The sequence below is a fragment of the Cariama cristata genome, unplaced genomic scaffold (genome assembly GCF_000690535.1).
Source record: "Cariama cristata isolate BGI_N322 unplaced genomic scaffold, ASM69053v1 scaffold4428, whole genome shotgun sequence".
NCBI classification, from domain to species: Eukaryota; Metazoa; Chordata; class Aves; order Cariamiformes; family Cariamidae; genus Cariama; species Cariama cristata.
In genome coordinates this window covers 41,695-63,252 of record NW_009632694.1, presented here as the reverse complement: position 1 = coordinate 63,252, position 21,558 = coordinate 41,695, and the positions used below count along the sequence as shown (strand labels likewise).

The 21,558-nt window shown below is 37.8% G+C and overlaps 1 pseudogene; it reads right to left on the bottom strand.

The window, feature by feature from the left end:
* Nucleotides 1-4,243: 4,243 nt before the first annotated feature.
* LOC104166506 overlaps nt 4,244-21,558 on the bottom strand; it is a 34,810-nt pseudogene continuing 17,495 nt past the window's right edge.

Genomic DNA, 21,558 nt, shown 5'->3' with positions numbered 1-21,558 from the left:
CTCCGCTTTCCTGCCAGTTTGAGGCCAGTGCCAGCAGTAGATGCCCAGAGCCTGGACAGGGATCACAGGTTGGCAGGAGAGCACCTGAAGAGCAGCACAAAGGAATCCCAGCCAACCAAACCATTCTATGAAGTGTGCTAATTAAGAAAAAGCTAAATCTTGTCAAAGTGACACAGATTGAAAAATTGTAATTATTTTTTTAGACAAAAATTCCAAAATTTCTGTTGTATATCAAAAAATCTGCTTAAATTATCACCTGTGGCATACTCTCTAGGGGGGCACTGTCACACCCTGGTGAACATCAAAAGAGTGTCTTGAAAAATACTTCAAGAAAAATCTTTTTACACTTACACAGCAATCCATACAGGCTCAAACAACTTAGTTGTACTATGTTTTTTCATGCTTCAAGATACTGAAATCAAATATTGCTTTAAAACACAAGATACAAATATACTCTCTCTGCAAGTCATACTTCAGATTTGTATGCTTATCTGCATAAGTGAATGCATACAAAAATGTGTTTCGGTGGACAACCAAAACACATCTCCTCCATTTGCAAAAAAGAAATGCTAGTTAAGTTACATGAGTGCACATGAAGTGTGCATGAACTATAATGGCACCATGAGAAACACAGGCTTGAAGTCAGAATGAGAAACATTGTTTTTAAATGTACATATGCATTGAGTTTATGTGCCAGGCAATGAGAAAAATCAGCAGTCATGTCTCAGTGCTATTGAAACAACACATTTCTTATTCATTTGGTTCTTATTGCTATTGAGAGGTTATTTTGGCTTTTTACAATGATTAATGCTATTTCCTTTGGTATGAATTTTGATAGTCTTTTGACATTTCCATCTGTTCTTGTATTTCTTAAACAAAGATTGTTGTAATATTTTGTAAAAATCACAGAAGTATAATAGCTTGAGAAGGAAACTTTCACCCACTTTAAACAAACAAAAATAAAATGAACCCACTGACCTAATGTTTTACAAGAACCAGAGAGAAAAATCTGGGAAGTTGAAGAAAAACCGAGAAAAAAAATTGGGGGGGGGGGGGGGGGAGTTACTTCCAAGACACATTTCCCTGAAAACATGTTTTTTTATTTAAGAAGCAGAGGTCAGATAAAAGCTTATATAAGCTGTTCTTTGTTACTTTTGGAAAACAGCTTCATAAGGTTAAAAATGGTTTCCAAATTTAAGTTTTGTGCACCACACTTTATTTGAACAATGGGAATTAAGAACCTATTCCAAAAGTAAATTAATTTTAATTCTCAGGTGAAATCAATGTACAGAAAAGATTTTAAATCTGGAACACTGTGTCCAGGAATTGGGTTCAGATTCGTTTTCTTTCAGTGCAACCTCAGTGTAATGCAAGAATCATTCTTATACCAAGTGACAGACGCACATCTAATATCTGTAATTAATTACAGTCTGTTGATATTTTTGTAATAATAGTCTTTTATGAGGGCAGGAAGGAGGTTATTGTCACTTCTGCTGCAAATCTGTTCTGTCTGAGCAGCAGATGTAGTTCCCCCTTCTCTCCCATCTCCTGCTCTCTCCTCTGTAAAAATATTTAAATCCTCTATTTAATTTCAGTACTGGTATAAGGAGCCAAACCAACCAAGTCATCCACTTCACACTGAAGATGTTTCAATACCCCTGATAAATTTTTCCAGCTTTGAGACTAAAGAAATATCTTGTTCCACCAAATGAAAGCGATCAAGTGGTTAATCCTTTCAAGTGCAATTAGCAGCACTGACCTCCCTGTTCTTTAAAATGAGGGTCATGGGGAGGTAAAGGCCAGTTCTGGGCCTTTTCTTTTATATCAGAATACCCCTTCACTATCTCTTCTGTTTCCAAAAACATCAGAGAGCAAGGGGGAAAACAGGCTTCTGCTTCCATTAGCAGTAACTTAAACAGCCATAAGTTAAAGGGGGAGGAAAAGGAAGAGCATCTCTATCTATCTCCTTTCACAACAGAAGACATCTGGCCTCCTGTGGGGAGGCCCCAGATAACAAAGAACCTGTCATGACAAACCTCCGAGATGTGTTCAGAGAACCATTTTACCTGCAATCTGGCTCATTCATTTCCTGCCACTGAAGCCATCTGCTTTTGCTTATTGTGGGTATTTTTGTTCTTTGTTTGGCCAGGAGTGCGAAGTGGCTTCACTTTAGCATGCCTGCATTCTCGGTCAAAGGGAGTATTTAATCCTTTTCTCAAAATGAATAAGGGAGGGAGCTGCAAAAAACAATTCCTTTCCTGGAAGGTAGCATAAATGTCATCCAAACCTAGGTTGAATAAAGGGTCATGTCAGTGCATGGGGTAAAGATACATCGTGATCGAAAAGAGACAGCTTGGAATCTCCAGCAGAACCTTCCAAAGCACTTGTAATCTCACCTGATTTAAATCCTTTGCTACTGTTTCTTGCAATTTTTTTTCAGTTTTAGCCCTTCTGGTTTTCCACATAGGCTTCTTCAGGTCCAATTGCAGAGTAATGTAGTGATCTGTTCTTGCTTTTCTCTTGCACTGAGTTTCAGTATTTTGCCTGAATGCTTTAAAAATCAGTCCGTCTTCATAAATGATGATCATAGCGAACCTATATAAAATGTAATGTGATGTGAAAATCCAGTCCACCTATCCCTATCTTTGAAAATACCAAAATAAGGAGGGGGTAAAGCTTCCTATTAGTTTCCCATCATTTACAATAATGTAGTTAATACAGTCGCAGGTGCCATTAACTGCTGTCTCAAAGTGTTGTAAAAAGCTGCGCATCAGCTGAGTTCATCAAACTTGTTTTGCAACACAAAACTTAACAGTGACTGCAGCAGTATTAGAACAGGAGAGCTTTCCCACTACGATGAAGAGATCATGTGTCAGTAAGACGCTGATTAGCCATTAAAGTACTGAACAACTCAGCATAATTCCTGAACTGTTATCCCTTGTCTTGAGAGACATTATTTTAGTAAAATTCCAATGCTGTCATTAGTAAGCATGTTGATTTTGACTGGTGACACTTAGTAATACCAACATTCAGAGTAAGTGTTTATATGAAAAATATACTACATTCTTCCTGTTCACTTGTTGGAAAAGATAACACATTGCTGCCATTTTATGGATTCTGAAGAGAAATCAGATGTTGTAGAATTTTGAAAGTAGTGTATCACATTAAACTTTAAAAACACTCATAGTGGTGTGGTTTCTTCAGCACTACCTGCCAGAAAAAAAATTCAAATTGTTCTTGAGTCCCACACCAAGAGCTGGGAACTACTTCTCTAATACAAAACAGACTTTGTATTTTCACCTCACTGAAAATGGAAATTTTTGTCTAACTTTAGCAATTGCTGGTGCTGTTATCACATTCAAATCAATATGATTTTACTGCTGACTTTTCAGACCACGGGTGTTGCAATACGATGTTTAGAAACATACCACAGAAGAGTGAACAGAAGAGAATGCTTCACAGCAGTATACCTGAGACTGAGTCTTACTCGACCCATGATCCTGTGCGCTTCACTTCCCTTACCTGTAAAGTTCATTTCTGCCTCTGAATAACATGTCTACAGTGGAAGATGGGCCCATAAGTCAGTTGAACTCAGCATGAAATCTGAAGGCTGAGTATTAAGTCAGAGGTTCAGATGGTAAAGTTTTTCAACAGGGACAGAAGAGCTGTACAGAAGTATGTGTACATGTGTAAATATCAATAAATATATACCTCTCTCCTAGTGATAAATGCATTAGGATGCAAGCCAAAGATTTTCTCCTATGTTGTTTCTTAGCAAACATAAAGACAAAGAAAGTATGGTATCACGAGTTTACAAAATTAAAGAATAAACTGTTACACGTACAGAGCAAATGTATACTTTAATTCGATCCACACATGTAGCTGAGCCTGTTAATGTATGCAGATGAGTACTTTGACTAGGAATTCATTCGTTAAGTTTAGATGCACTATCCAGCACAAGTCCTGTATTATCCCTCCAAACAATACACTGGAAAAACAAATAGTATTTCATACCTTTTCACCATTCTGAATATTGCTGCTAATGAGTCTAGTGTAGTTCCCTACTCTTGTCTTGTAAAGTATCATGTTTTCTTTGCATCTCCAAGCAGCACTGAAGTATTACATTTGTTAAAGAAAAACAAACCACAAACAAAACAAAACCAAAAATGTTAAGCGCATCCATCCAGGCTTAACAAGGCATGCCAAAAGAGGCCAAAGGAGTAAACAGATTATTCCAAAACAATTAAAAGAGTAAAACTGCAAAGAAAAATTTAGAGAGTGTTGAACTATGCGGAAATTCTGACCACCTGCACAGAGGAAATGCCGTGGATCATGCTCTGCCATTTGTTTAGCAGAGAAGAGAAAGGAGGAAAAGCACACCCACCCTAGTACTAAGAAGAATGCATTTGTCTCAAGTAATTGCGTGGATGAACACCTACAGTGAACATGCACATACAGGACCCGTGATGGAAAATTCATATTATATATATGCAATGTGATGTTTTCTTTGCTGTATTTTGATCACTTCCTGGAGAATAAAATAATCAAACCAGGAGTTAGTGTTTCTCTGATGTTTGGGGTTTTTATTAATAATATGCAATTAGTTTATACATGCCTCAGTATCTGCTAGTATTTATTTCAATGTCATTTTATTACAAACAACAGCATATAAACTTATTAATGTAACTGTAAATTTTATAATATATCTTCTCTCCAACCAACGTGAAATAAGACTTGGCCTTTACTCTGTGAGAACACACTTTTGTGCATATGATCTGGAATAACATGTAACTGGAGTAAAAAAAGTTGTCTGTGAGGTGAATAACATGGACTATTCATTTTGGTGACATTTTTTCATCTTCAGCAGACATGCTGTCAGAAGTGATTAGCTATAATCTCTAGTCATATTAGTGTCTATATCTGGTAATGTCTACAAGTCCTGTTTTTAAACATGCTTTAGGACTCTTGAGACTTTCATTGTAATGAGTTAGGCTGGTTTCCATATGGAAAACCTTACTTTACTCAATTAAAAATTGCATTATAAAAAACATTCCTAGGATGCACTCTATTTTGAAGTGTCTCTCATAATCAGCAAGTCCTTTTTTTTGAACCATACTTGACTGTCACCTTCTCAACCTAAAGGTCTGCTTAACTACAATTTCTGAAACTATTTGCTTTGGAGACAGGTGCTAATGAATTGAACACAATTGGACTCCTTGCAAGTCTAAAAAAAGTATCCTTGGTGTCTTTTCTACAGAAAAACAATACTTTAGGTTCCAGCAAAAAATTTCGCTCAAGCTGAAACTGCAGACTTAATTTCAAATGTTGCTGCTAATGCTAAATAGAAATTCTGTATTTCAAGATCATCATAAATGTTTTATTTCTTTCAAAAATTATTTTTGGGCCGTCAGTTTCATGAGTAAATTGTTTGCCAAATGCAGCATGAATTCCACCTGACCCGAACCTGCATTTTCTAGCAATTAATCTATGCAACTGAAACATTCTATCTAGCTTTCTCCATTCACAGGCTTCCTTTGGGCCGAATCAATGCTGCAGAGTCAATTTTTTTCATGTTTAGAGCAGACAAGGAAGCAACTTGATACAGCTTCAATTTTTCAGAATCATCATGTAAAGCACCTCAGTCTACTTGAAGCAGTTGGATCAAGCTACTTCCTTTTTTAACCTCACACATGTCTAAGTGTGTTTAGAATATTGATTTCGATCTGCATACCTGTGTCAGTTCAGAGTAATAAAATGCTTGCGTTCTTTTCTGTCATGACTGTGTTGGCAAAAAATACAACGTGGAAACCTTTACATTGCCAAAAGCTTCCTCTTTTCCTTGAATATGGCTTGCTTTAATCTGGGGAACTGGTTTAAAAATCAATGCCTGAAGCAGCTGCCAGGAATTTGCCAACAAAACTATATCACCAAACTCTTAAATGCAGAATAATCTCTAAGGTAGGCATAGCCTAATTGATTTTGCTCATTTTAAAAGGAAAATCCTTTGAAAAAATATAATGGGGTAAGAAACAAGAAATCTTTAATCTTTTGAAGTCCATGAAAACTAACCCAGATTCAAGCAAGCAGGTTAACATGTGATACTGTTGCTGTTCCAACATATGGATCGTCCTATGGAAACAGCCAAGATTTCTTTTTCTAGGCCCCTGCAATGTTCTGCCCGCTCTGTATAGGCAGTGGCCATTTTCAGTTAAACATGTGCCTATGTATATTCATCTTGTGAGGCATCAATTTAGAAAAGACACTTCTTGTTTATCTCTGTATGTTGGCACTTTTCTTGTAAGAAGTGAATGTATCATAACTAACACTGTACTAAACTCTGTCATTTGTTTTTAGTACCTTTTTTTGCTACCCAGAGTTCCAGTATTTGCATGCTAGTGATAATAGAATTGGGATCTTCCTGTGCTGCTGAGTTTACTGTGTCATTTGCACGAATGACCAGAGCCAAGTCTGTATCTGAGACAAAAAGGAAATATATTACAAAATGTGTTATTATGAAAGGAAAAGCCACTGCTTTAAGTTATCAGGACAACACCAAAGGACATTAATCAAGTATACAATAAATGATGACAGTTTGTTGTTTCATCTGAATGAAAAAATTAGGTCCATCTGTTGGTGTTCAAACCTAGAATTGAATCTTGGCAGTCACATGTGCTAATGAAAACTATTAAAAAAATTTTGTGCATTCTCTGTGTAAGATATCATGAAAATAAATACTCCTAAGATTTAAGAGGCAGTCTTAGGCAAGGCCCTTGTGAGGTCGCTAAATAGAGCACATATGTGGAATCTGAGGATGATGACCATTATGTTACACCACGTAGTTTATTTCAACACTACTCACAGTCCAATTCTACAATCTCTATTCTGTTCAGTTCCTCAGTTCCATGGGCTCTGCATGCAAGAAGCACTCCATTTACACACAATCCATTGTAGGTCCAGGAATTAACATTTTAGTAGTCCAAGAAATTCCACAGCTGGGGTTAAGATGGTAGAACACAACTCTGAAAATAGCTAATTCCTAAAACCTCTAGCCACAGTGCTCATGAATGGTGTATTTCTAGAGTGACTCTACTGATAAAGAAATGGGGCTTAGTTTAGAGCTGCAGCACCAGCAGTATCAACTAGATTGCCCTTATCCTCATGCTCATTGAATCCTTCAAGGAACTCTAAATGGGTTTGTGAAATGTGACATCTGCAAAGGCAGCAGTGATTCCTCTGCCAAACATACTTACCCATGTGCCTACCAATTTGTTTGGGTTTTTGGGGTTTTTTTTTGAAGTTGTTCACAGTTTGCCCAGTAAAGTCAAGTTTAATGGTCTGTACATCTGTTCAGTCTCCTAAAGTCATTAAAATCAGCATCGCATTCCAGCTTCCATTCCTCTTAACCTTTTTAACCACAGGGCTGGCTATGCTTCCCAGGAGCCTGGCAACCAGAGAAGGCAAAGATGTTCTGGCTGTACCATTTGTGTATCTTCTGCAACAGCCCTCCAAGGGACTGAGGTGCATGAGCCAAAGGAATTTAGTGTACTGTTAACATGGAGAACAGCCTCCAGGTGTAAGACAGCCATAGGTCTACTTTGAGCAAAGAGGGGAATAAAAGCAGTCTAATACAGAAACGTCTGTTTTCCCTGCTGTTTCTAAGTTCCTAAAATGGACGCAAGTATAATGTCAACAAACTTACAACATCAGATACAACAATGCACGAAGATTAGCCTCATTTACAGCAATGAAGCTACACCTATTTTAGACATTTATGAAAAGCAGATACATCATCTTGCCTTTCCAGACTGAGTTTATAGGATGGACAGTGAGTCAGAAACATTTTAAGATTGTCAGCTGAAAAGATCTGACATGGAGTCTTGTGACAGGCAGTAAATTCAAGATCCCATGGTACTAAATTTAGCTTGTAAACCTTCCTTTGTGAACTATCGCCTGCATATTTGCTTGGAACAAAATAATATCGTTTGACTCCCATCCATTAAGCTGGGCCCAGTGATGCAAAGCAGCTCTAAAACAGATAAAGCAGTGAAGAATTCTTAATGAAGGAAATATGGCCAGTGCAAGGTGATACAAAGATCTGAAAAGGTGCAGTTGAAATTACCAGATCGCCACCTGTCAGTGGCCTGTGTAGTTCTCTGGTTTAATAGTTGGCAGCCTCAGAAGGAGGGGGAAGGCCTAGAGGCAGTATAGAGCCATTTTTGCATTTCTTCCTGATGCTAAAGATCATATGCATCTCCAGAGAAATGATCACAGCTGTTAGACCTTCCTTACTTATACAGTGTGGAATATATTAGGAAAGATTTGCCATCCTCACAAACTTAGGACTTACACTGAAAAAAAAAAAAATCCAAGGGAGACAATTAAGTGAGTGAAAAATTAAACCCACAAATCATTAACACCCTGAACATTGATTTTTTTGGGTGTGTGTGTTTAACACTGCAGCGTTCTATTTGGAATTCTCTATTTTATTGCAAATAAAGCCTTTGACCCTTTTAAAAATAATTTCTTTAATCTTCAGGGGAAGAGTATATAAACATCTTGACTAATAACAAATTTCTAGGACTTTGCGTGTTTGCTCTTGGATTTTTTAGTGTGACTATACAAAAACAACAGCACTTAACATTACTCTCTACAGCAGCCTGCTTTGCTAGGGGAGGCACTTTGGCAGTTCTCTTCCTTTTTTTCCATATCCCTCTCCTTTCAGAGGCCCCTCATCATGATGACCCATCCGTTTGGCTAAGGGCTGCATGCAGCTGCAGCTGAAAGAAGCCAACTGTACTCTTGGGTCAGCTGGAGAAGTCTGTAGGTATATACAGTGCTTCTAACACCCGGCCTCACCTCAGGTTTCAGCAGAGGTGCAAAACACATCAACCGGCTACATAGCAAGTGCTTAATAGCTTCAGGCAATCTTGTGCATAAAAGCTACTTTATTTAAGGCTTTTCTCCTACATATTTGGATCCATAGTCTTTTGTTCACATGCATTCATAATGTACTATAACTTTTTGCAATTTGTTATGATGAAAGAAGAATGATTAGCTGGCACGTTTCAACTCAGTGGCTATGCTGTCCTGTAGATGGGATGTGTAAAAACTGAATGCATCCTGAGCTCCATTAATATTTTCCATGTATAGTTATTCTAGAGAAATTAAGCTCTCCTAAAATCACGACACAAAGTTTGTTGTTGTTGTTGTTGCAAATTGAAAATTAATGTTGACCAAAGCTTGCCATTGTTAAAGAAATCGCAGACTGAATATCTGATTACCCTGCATAAATCTTGGCAGTACTGGGTTACCCATTTTTAGGAAAAATGACTTTTTTATTTTACGAGAATTAACATGAAGAGGGAGACACAGTGATGTAACTTCAGTCACTTCATCTCATATTTCTTTGCTATAAAAACAGTCCCATTCAAAGGGTAAAAAAAAAAACCAAAACACCCCACCCCAAAAAACCCAACCACATTTAAGGTTTGTGCCCAAATTCTTTGTATTTCCACTACCCCCAGCTCTACGCTAGAGGCCTTCATGTCCCAGCAGAGTTCACAAAGTGAGGCATTGTTCATTAAAGTCTAATAATAAAGAGCAGGTCTGACTTACATTGTAGCTGAAATATACATCAATAGTCAAAACTTAAAATTCCAGAATATGACAAATGACATAAACCTGATGAAATTAAAGTTAGTGTAGTCTTACGTCTAGGGCTTTGAGTAACTCTTTTGCCCTATGCTGTATCATTACAAAAAGATGAGGACTGTAGTACTGCCAAGACGCATGCTGTATTATCAAGTGTGATACTTCTAGTTAACCAACATTTTTCGTTAGAACTATAACATTAATTATGGTCGTAATTCACTACATCAAGAAGCATTCAGCTTTCACTAATGTCACATACCTCCAGGACACTGTATTAAATGGGTTCACTGGTGGTGTCACAAAGTCCCCAAAATGTTGTATTTCTTGAATACATCTGAACAAAAAGATTCACTGCAAACATAGGAAAGAAGAAATATAGCCCTGTATTTTGTCACCACACATTTCTTATAACCCCCTTCTTTCCTTATATTGTATTTTTAGTGTCTATAATGCAAATTTTCAAGTCTCTTCCATATTTGTAGATCACTAAAATAACAGTTAATACTTAGAACTAGTCTGCAACAGACAAGAAAGCAAAGTCCGTGCCCTGAAACACTTAAAATCAAGGACAAAAGTTAGCATCAAATACGGAAGAGTGGACTTGTCAAGGTGAAGCTGAGCAATGCTTTGGTAGTGTGCACTCAGGTAGGCTGCAAGTAAACGAGTTGGCAGGCTTCAGCTTTCAGAACAGATTTCAAGGTAAAGAAAAATGGTACTCGGTTGGAACGCTCAGGACACTCCAGCTTCCAAGGAAGCAGAGCATATATATAGGAACAGAGATGATCAGGCATGAAGTTGACTAATGATTGTAGAGGTCGGTGTTCATGGGCAAAGCCTGGGCAGGAGTGACTGCTAACATCAGATGAGACACAGGTGGCATATAAGGAGAGAAGTTGTGTTTAACAATTTTAGTACTTGGATAACAAGCATGAATCAGATAGATTCAAAGGAAGTGGAAACAAGAATGTGACGTAATTAAAGCGACAGTGAACAGTGAATTATGCAGCATGTTATGCAAGATCTGAGGTAGCTTGAAAAGCCTGCTATTCAGTAATTGAACAACAAATATCTGAACTCTCACCCAGGGTAATGACAGAATTAGACTCCTTTATCATTTCAATAGCTTGGTCTAATCCAGTTTCAATGCAAATTCCAGCAAGTTCTATAGATTTCCTTCCTGCTGTAGATGCTGTGCCATATCCACCCAAAAATGACATTTGGCAAAGATCTGATCACGTTTACTAAACGTGAACGTATTAAATGAGCATATTGGTCAAAGCAACAGTTCCAAGTCCATTAAAAGAATCCCAGAATAAATAGTTCATTTGCTGTCAGTTCCCATGCAGTTTGTTTGGGAAGGTAGACTGCATTATTCTTCAGCTCATTAAAGTTTACTTTAACAAGCTGTGAAGCTGATACAGCAATGGTTCAACAATTCAGTATTACGTTGCCTTTTTTTTTGAAAGCTTCAGCATCCCACTTGTCATAAAAATCACACATTTCAAACAGATTTTCAGATATGCCTTTGAGAAAACCTTGTTTTTCAGCCATTTTAAAACAATTTTTCTTCTCCTCCCTAAACTACCTTAACATTTTTCTCCAGCAAAACAAAGATGTTCTTTGTTTAAATAACATCTCCCATCTTGCTTATTATGAAACAGCACATTTCCCATTTCCTCAAAGTCAGTTGCTGGGTGAGATCCTTCAGTGAAGGCCATTCAGCGTTTTATAAAATATTAACTTAGATTGTTGGTTTTACGAGTAAATCACATCACTGTTATTGCTTTTCCCAGTTGTTTTTAAAGTTCAGTTGCCAGATTTAGTGTACTAGGAACTGTTTACATACAGAATGGCTAGAACTCAGGCAAAGCTATGCAAGTTCTCTTATGGTACAAAACCACCACTCTCATCTGAAAGAATCAACTCTCTCAAGGCCAGTAGCTTAAACTCCATGCTGACATGTGAGTGCCAGTCAGTGCCTAATCCTCCATGCCTGTGACCAGCCAGAATTGAATTGTTAGCATGTTTACACTGTTCAGTGAAGTCCCACGTGGAAATGCTTGAGCTATGGGTAAAGGAGCTACAGGGTAAAAATGAGGAAAGGCTTTCCTAGCACATATATACCGCTTGCAATCCTTGAGTTGGCTGGGTATCTCGATACAGCTCCACATCAGGCAACTCAGATATATTCTGATTTCTTTTCTGTCCTTGGCATTTAAGGAGTTCATTTGCCAAATCCTAATTCTAGAAAACCCGCCAGACATCTATCCAGTTGTCATAACTTTTCATTAATTATTACCATTATGAGTAAAATTCTGACAGGGAGCCAGTCCAGTCATCCAATCTCCTGCAACATCTTAGAGTCATAGAATTGTTTAGGTTGGAAAAGACCTTTAAGATCATCCAGTCCAACCGTTAACCTAGCACTGCCAAGCCCACCACTAAAGCATGTCCCTAAGCACCACACCTACACGGCTTTTAAATGCCTCCAGGGATGATGACTCCACCACTTCCCTGGGCAGCCTGTTCCAGTGCCTGACAACTCTTCCAGTGAAGGAATTCTTCCTAATGTCCAATCATCTAAACCTCCCCTGGCACAACTGGAGGCCATCTCCTCTTGTCCTATCACTTGTTACTCAGGAGAAAAGACCGACACCCACTTATTTCTAAAAGTTTCCAAAGTAGATGCCCTAGTGTTACTTCATACAAAAAAGGGGACAAACTAGTGGTATTTCCTTACCACGCACACAACGTGTGACAGGATAGCTCCATGCAGAGGAACCAATCAAGGCACCCACAATTGTCAAGACTGTTGTCAAGAAGAAATCCTTCTGCACACAAGGCTCAGCCGGAGTAACTGTTTGGTATTTTAGTAACAGGCATATCTGCTCTGCCTACAGCTGTCAGTGTCAGTCCCTGCAACTTAGTAAACACCATGTAAGGGAAAGAAAAATTAAATGCTTATTTCAAAAAATGATATAATTCCTAAAATATTAGATAAATGAAACAAAACCAAATAAAAGTTCTTTCAAGTATCCAGTTAGCAGAAGGTTGTTACCTATGATCATTGTTGGGTTTGGTCATGTAAGCAGATACACCTTTAGAATTTTTGTTGCAAGATTATACGGACATAATAGGAGCTGAAATAATTTATTATTTTGCAGGACAAGACCCTTACTCTCCTATTTCTTTCCAAAACTAGTCCACAGTTACAGCAATGGCTAGGGTTACTTGTACATCTGACTAGATAAACATCCACAGCTTATTTTACAGCACTGCTGCTGGCTAAAATGTTTTGGATCTCTGCAGTGTGGTTTGTGGGATCCTGCAGGGTCTTGCAGACTTGTTACAGCATTTCTATAGGGCTAGATAAACATTCTGCAGAGTGCTCTGTTGATTCCTCATAGTTTATGCCAAATTTTTCAGCTAACATGCAAGACTACATTCTGGCTAGCATTCAACAAGTGCTGGATGTGCATGCAAAAACCTTACATTTATTTGCAATGAAGAGGTTCAAGAATTACTCTCTTGATACTATTACCATAATTGAGGAGAGTCCTGTAACATCAAGACTGCACACTAATCCAGGGGTGTAGCTTGGATCCAATGTAAAAAATATCATACTAGCCACGGATGCTGTAAGCAAGCCAGCATTCAACTAGTGATGCCCAAGCAGAAACGGTGCCAAGTTCAGCAAACCTGGAAGCAAGCATGGCTCCTCTAACACTGTATTGACTTTAGCACTAAAATATTTTTAACACTAAAAACACTAGAAATTAAGACAGGCTACAGATATGGAATAAAAATACCGAAGGCACTAGTCTCCTTGGAAATCAGTTTAGCCGGAAGAAAGATCCACCTATTGCAGATACAAGATAAAAACATTGGAATTTTTTTTGAAGGAATTCTCAGAAGTGGAAGTGCTCCGGTTCCTGTCATACTCTGTGACTCCTATTTCAGCCTTGTTAATTATGAGAAAAGAAAAGGAGTTTGATATATGATTGCTTTGTAGTAGCAAATAGGACAAAGCTTCAATAGCTGTGTATCATCGTAGTAGGAAATAATTGATACATAGGGACGTAAGAGATCTCTTACTTCAATTCCTCTGGCCACTAGTTGTTCACATCAGAACCTTAGGAGTAATGCTTTATGGCATCTAAGTCAGACTCTTAGTTAAACAGTCTCTAACAAATCCAGCAAAAGAAATCTTTGGGACCAACATCAACATCTCTCCTAATCAACACAAAAGCCAAAATCACTGACCTCCTCCTCGTGTTCCAGTCCTATGAAATTTGTTAAGCTAAGTTGCATAAGGCTATTTCCCTCCCCTTGCAAAAGAGTTAAGGGAATTAGCCCCCGACTCCTCCTAGGATCCAACTGTATTTTGAGGAAAACTAAACTGTGAACTTAATCCTAAATTTCACGATTGACTAAAGTAAAGAGTACCCAGCAGTTTTCCATAAGTCATTAAAGAAGAACTGAAAGCTACACCTCACTATAGTGCCCAGATATACCACAGTTTTGAGAACCTTGGCAGAAGGGTGAACATCAAGGTGTGGATATCCAATCATTTACTTGGCAATACATGTAAGAGCTGCTGTTGCCAAACCAACTAGACTGAAATGCAGCTATGAGCTGAGAAGGTCAGAAATTTCAATTCATTTTGCAATGGTAAGACCTGCAAAATTAAATTATTTAGATCCAAATAAAATATTACATTGTGTTTCATACTCAAAGCATAAACAGACCATTGAGCAAGAAAGGACTGTTTACTTTTTAATGTTGTTTTCCTTTTCACACAATGAAATAGAAATATAATAGTTATAGGAAATGTTAACCTAATTTAAGCCTTTTCCAAAAATACATTGCTAGAACATTTTGGGATGACAGCTTGTAAGGAACAGAGCCAGAATAGCTCTTTTGAAGCCACTGTTTCTTATGTATGGGACAGAGTTGTGTGGATGCACCCACCAGAGTTTCCAAACACATTTTGCCTACAGAGAATCAAGGCAGGCAAAATGGCTCTGGACACGTTAGAAGACTGCCACAATCTAACTGACAAACTGGCAAAGAAGTAGTACCTTCCTCTCTTTTACCAAGTTTCAACCTCAACCTTTGAGAATTTCTATTGGCCTCCATAGTATCAGATACAAAATCCTCCTTAGAGAATCAGCATTAAAACTAAATTAAATTTTTCAAATATTTCTTTTCCCACAAATTAATACATTCTAATTCAGATCAACTGAGGCAGTTTGTAGATTCATAATAAGAGAATTGCTTCAGTTGAGAAAATAAATGGGAAGTTCCAAAAATGTTTAGTGATTTCAGTGCTTTTTGAAACGTCAATTTTTCATTTCAGAACAACATTCGACTTTGACAAAACTTAAGCCTTTCATCAGCAATTAAGATCTTTGACCCCAACTTATACTCCCTGCTTAGTTAAGAGTGCCACCTTTAGGAATTCATATACTTTCATAATATATTTTCCTATCTTCTCAAAGAATAGTAAACTAATTAATAACACTTAACAAGGATGCTGTGAACTGAGCACGTATACTGTATAAGAAGTGTGCATACCCATTGTGACACCCAGAGCCATGGCTATAGACATCTGTGCAAGCACTTCTGGTGAGGATTTCAGTGCTCCTACTGCTTCTTGCTCCTAAACCTCTGACACCCCAGTCACACCAAGGGCATTCACAAATCCAGAAGTGTTCTGACCAGACAACCCTGCCAGCAGTCGTGCACAGCACACAACTGAGCCGAAATACATAATCTGAAAAACAAAGAAAAAAATGAACATGTAGCATTGCTGTACTTCAGCTTTACTCTTTGTAAAGGAATATAAAGGCATTGAAAGGCTTTTAAAATGTCCAGGAGGACTGAGAACCAATAGTTTGTCTTTAAAGATAAGAAATATTTCTTCTTTGTTTATTAATGCAAGTGAAGATCCATTTCTGATTATGAGACTTCTGCACATTCCTCCCTTCACATTTTCTCATTTCTGTGTTTCTTTATGACAACAATCCACCAAGCAACCATGAAACTAATTAGCATCCCAGCAACTCAGTTCCAGGATTCATTGACATATATTTGCGTACATGTTTTCAATTATCATCAACACTGATGTATTGTTTTCTAATATTGGTCTACAATGCGTCAATTACTGCCTTATTCTTTATTGTTTTCAGGCTTATTTCTTAACACTCTATCCCAAGAGAAAAATACTTATCGCATTAGTTCAAGCAGAAAGATACTAAATCTTTGCTAGATTTGCCCTGCACTGGACAAATTTAAAACAGTTTTAGCCATTACGTTCTTTATAGGTAAAAAGTAGTATATTTTATCAAGCTAAATATGAAGTTCTGATTCTCTCATATTTTGATTTTGTATGTTTTCTTATAAAAAATGCTCTGAAATTCCCACATGACCTCATTTAGTAAACATGTGGTCGTCTTCCTTCTGATATTTAAAGCAAACATTGTGAGTTAATATTAAATAATAAATTGAGTTTTAATCTGCATCACTGAATGAGTTGAAAGTATGATCCAAAATAATATAGTCAGAAAAATCCATGATGCTCAAATCATAACTAACAGACAAATATAGCCATTTGACATTCTTAGAACATTTGGAAAGGCCAAAGACCATGTGTTGACTGATATCTTCAAGAAATATTTATGGGCTTTTCAGAAGTCCGACAGAAGGGAAACTGTCATATAAGGATATTAACAATGCTGAGATGGACCACATTTATAGATACTATATCCTGAGGAGATTTGGGGTTAAACAGAACAGCTGTGTGACTGCATTGATGTGGCTTGTACTATGGCTTGTGGAAAAGATGCAACATAACAAACTTCCCAGAACACAGCTTAAGTACTCGTTTGTAAAACAACTGGAAAAAAATATTAGCTTCAGTGATTTTACACCTTATCTTTAAGAAGTAACAATGCAGCATATAATTTTGATCCAGTGTTTAGCTAAATATTAACCTGGTCCTCACAATGAATCAGGTCAAAGTCTAAGTGTAAGAATTAGAATCTTCTTTATTTGTATGCAGGCTATAAACTGAAAATATCTGCTACTACTTCCAGTTCAGTCTGAGCTCTCTCAGTCTTTGAAACCTTTATCACTTTTAAAAGTTTATTGGGCATTCCCTCTGTGTATTACAGTGCAGAGGGAAATGTTTTACTTTATTCTATTAATATGCATATGAGCTATTGTAGTACGGTAATTATAATTTCAAAGCATGGGGTTCCAATGTAAAACTAACTGTGAAACAACCGTTTGGAAGATAAGCTTTGTTACTACATATATTGACTGCCATATAACCTTCTGATCAGTTCCAGGACATCCATCAGATTTCTCTCCAGTGATGGTATTGTTTGAAAAACTTCTAATGAAATCTGACACCTCATTTCTTCCAGATTTAGTGCTGAACACTTTTCTAGGATGTAGGAAGCCTTAAGGGCAGGTAAGAGAACCAGTTCAGGTCTGATTACTATCAGATTGTTTTCTTCCCCAAATATTTCCTTTCTCTGTCTTTACTAAAGATAATTGCCAATTAGATTCTACTTCTAATAAGAAATAGCTCAGCTTTAATAAGTTTTGAACAGCACATACATCTGCAGGTGGATTAAAAAATAGCAAATAAAAGTAAATATGGTCTCTCTCCTGATGTGCTTACACTCTAACCCAGATACAGATTAGTACTTCTGCAAATGAATTAAGTTCTTTGATGAATGTGTTGCTGCCTTGTAACTGACTGAACACTATGGAACTGGAAATACAAAGCTGTTTTCTCTTGAATGAGACATAGCACAGTCAAAGGAAAATGCTCAAACAAGGACAACAGAAAACAAAAAGGCTGTAAAATTGTTCCCCTGGCCCTAGGGATAATAGATTCCATGATCTAATGAAGAGGGATGGCAAATATTTGCCCATATAAGCGAATGGTTTTCCTGAAGGGCCTGAATCTGCACATACCCCTCGTTCCTCGCTGCTTAGAGCATTGACATTTCAGGCAGAATCAGGCTCTTTGCTTGCTCTTAAGACTAGCTTTGCTACCCAAGACCACCATCCTGGTTTTGGATTATTTAACTATTGAACAGAAGAAAACTTGATGTTGAGTAACTGGTTCAATATTATGTCCAATGGCATAGAGAAGTACCATATCCTCCTATAAAAACTGCTTTAGGGAGAAGGCAGAGATAATCATATTCTGGAGTAGGTCATTTGAACATATCCAGCATTCTGTGTAATTAAGAAACCACCTATTCAGAAACAGAAATTTTACCTGTAAGAATTAGCAAGTAAGAACTTCTGTGAGTATGCTTTCTCTTTCTGCACATCCCTTTATGTTAAAACTGGTGTAATTGTCATTTTGTATTCTGCAGCTTATTCCAGTTGTAAATTCAGTTCCCATATGGTGTCAGACTTTACCTTGTTTTCCTTTTAGTAGGAGCATTTTCAATTTTATTAACTATCTATGCTCTTTTTAAATGGATTCCTTATTCTGTCTCAAATTCAGGCCTTCCTTATCCATCTTATTTCCTAAACTTCTGTCATGGCTATGGTACTATATATGGTATGCATGCTTAGTTTTTTAATTTTCTACTTAGAAGGGACTTTGTGTTGACTGTTTATGCTATTTTTTAAAATTAATTTTATTGAATTCAACCTTTGTTTTTCCTTGACAGTTACAGAACTTCATTCTAGATTATGTTATCTAACTTCTCTGCTTTTCCCAGTCTTGCGTTTTAAAAACTACCCTATGATCTTTTTAATAAGTGCCAACAGCCTTTCATCTTCCATTAGATAGAACCCATCCTTCTGTTGTGAGCTCTGTCTATTCCATAGGTTTCCCAGTTCCTAAAAAAAAAAAATAAATCTAAACACATCTTTCTTTCCTACTGATGCAGGCTGACTATATACATGGTTTGGGGGAGTATTTTAGAAAAATACTAGCATGAAGGTTCTTGTCTTTAAATCACTGAAAAAATTGAATTGTGATTCTAGTGTCTCTTTTCCACCTTTATTACATCACTGGTTGACCACAGATTACTACTCAGAACTCAGAAAATGGCTAGATAGCTTATAAGATCTGCTACATCTGCACCTACAAATTAACATGAGGTCCTAATCAGCATGACAAACCCACTGATAGAAACAACTGATAAACAAATACCCCAGCAAAAGGTCCTGCACCTGGGTTGGGGCAACCCCTGGTACCAATACAGCCTGGGGGGAGATGAAGGGATTGAGAGCAGCCCTGAGGAGAAGGACTTGGGGGTACTGGTGGATGAAAAGCTCGACATGCCCCGGCAATGTGTGCTGGCAGCCCAGAAAGCCAACCATACCCTGGGCTGCATCCAAGGCAGCGTGACCAGCAGGTCGAGGGAGGGGATTCTACCCCTCTGCTTGGCTCTGGTGAGACCACCCCTGCAGTACTGCCTTCAGCTCTGAGGTCCTCAGCACAAGAGGGACATGGTCCTGTTGGAGCGGGTCCACAGGAGGCCACAAAGATGATCTGAGGGCTGGAGCACCTCTCCTATGAAGACAGGCTGAGAGAGTTGAGGTTTTTCAGCCTGAAGAAGAGAAGGCTCTGGGGAGACCTTAGAGCAGCCTTCCAGTACCTAAAGGGGCCTACAAGAAAGCTGGGGAGAGACTTTTTACAAGGGCATGGAGTGATAGGACAAGGGGCAATGGCTTGAAACTGGAAGAGGGAAGATTTAGATTAGATATTAGGAAGAGATTCTTCACATTGAGTGTGTTGAGGCACTGGAACAGGTTGCCCAGAGAAGCTGTGGATGCGTCATCCCTGGAAACATTCAAGGCCAGGCTGGATGGGTCTCTGAGCAACCTGATCGAGCTGGAGATGTCCCTGCTCACTGCAGGGGGTTTGGACCAAATGCCCTTGAAAGGTCCCTTCCAACCCACATCATTCTATGATTCTAGGAGAGGTTTCCAGCAGGAAACCCTGCCTGTGAAGAGGTAGTCGCAGTGCAAGTATGATCAAACTAAAATATGAAAGTATGTTTTGATTGTGGGTATTTACAATGAACCCTTTGAATCAATTTATCTTAACAATCTATCACTCTCCACTGTGCACATCTGTGCAAACATTTTTGTTACAGGTTTGCTTCTGGATATTAAGTTGCTGACACAGATACTTTGTAATCTGAAGTTTCCACACCTGAGTACTCAGTCTCATGGACCGAAAGTCCATAATTATTTTTCACATCTTTCACAGAACTGGTCAGTGTGAAGAGATTTCAGGGGCTGTCCTAACAGTTTAATACTTTCAAAAATTGGGTTACTGATTTTGACATCCGATTAATAACATAGAAACCTAACATTAGAGACATACTGAACATCAGAGATAGGTATGCTATATGGAAAAAATTAATCAGTTACCCTAGAAAATGCTTTTTCAGAGCAAAGGTCTCAAATAGTGACAGCTGACTTCTACTACCAAAACAATTAGACTACTCATGCAAAACTGTACATAAGCAGTTGTATTAAAAGAGCAGGTTCTTCTGTCTAAAGTTCTATAAAAAAATTAAATTGGAGTTAAAATGCTTCTAAAGCCAAACTGAGGTCCACTTGCATTCAGCTTTGCTTAGAACAGAATCTAATTTTTAAATACTATTTCCATCACAAATAGAAATTTAAAGTTGAAAACAGCAGGAAAAGTCTGCTCTGCAAAATGCTCTACTCCAAGAAATTGACAGTTGACTCAGTAAGGGTGCTGCTTAGATTGTAAATTCCCACATGCAGCTTTGTACTTCTATATCATGGCAAATGCATATAGTATCTCAATTAGGCAAAGTAACCTAGCTGCTTGTCTATCAATGATCTTCGGAAAATTTAACCTTGTAGTTTCAGCAACTGAAGAAACACTCTCCATTTTTGGACAAGACCATGCAGAAAGAAGCTGATCCTATGCAGATGAAAAAGCAAAGGATATAGACACACATACCTGAGGTGACATCAAAGTTTTCTCATCATGTCTTCTCATTATTCCCATTAATTCTGTTAAACATGTTCTTCTTTAGTCATCTTATCGCTCACAGAAATATGTATATTTACTGTAGAGACAAAAAGCATAAACATAAAGTCGATGCTTATGTTGGCATTCCTATATTTACAAGCAGTGATGTTATGCAATCCTTTGGTTGCCAGTAAAATTTCTGTGCCTGAATATGCACCATGAATCTAAGTAAAGATGAAAACAGCATTGTTTAGTGCCTGGAGTAAAAGTTTTGAGGCAGGAACTCATAAATTCTGATCTCATTTGTAATTCACTTTGGATAAGTCATTAACCTTGCTTTGACTTCGTGTAGGTCCCTCCTAATGAAATTGAACTGAAATCTGTCATAAAGAGGCATACAAGAAAAGAAAGCAGCAGAGAGTACACTTAGCAATAAATACAATTTCTGGTATGAGAGGCAAATGGAAGCCAGGTGGGACTCCCTGGGTAGTGTGATAACCACTATTCCAAGCAAAAGCAAATCTGGTCACTATTTGAGTATGAAGAATTAGGAGAAACAAGCATCAGTCCTAAAATACCTGCCAAACTTATAAAGAAAAAAGTATGCACTCAGAAGAATAAAAAAAGCACTTTTCTTTATTAATCATAAAATAAAAACAGGCGTAGAATGCTACTTCCACTGAAGTTGTGTCACTGACACCCATGGCAGCAGAAGGCATTTCCTGCACATGCTTTTACATGCATATCTTGTATACATTGTTTTTGCCAGAAAACTAATTTTGGAATAACAGAATCTTTGTCAACCTAAGGATGAAGTGGGGACCCCAGGATCCACCAGATGCATATGGGACTGTCAAACTAAATTTTTTAAATAAAAAATATTCCACTTGAGCAAATATGGTGAAATAGTT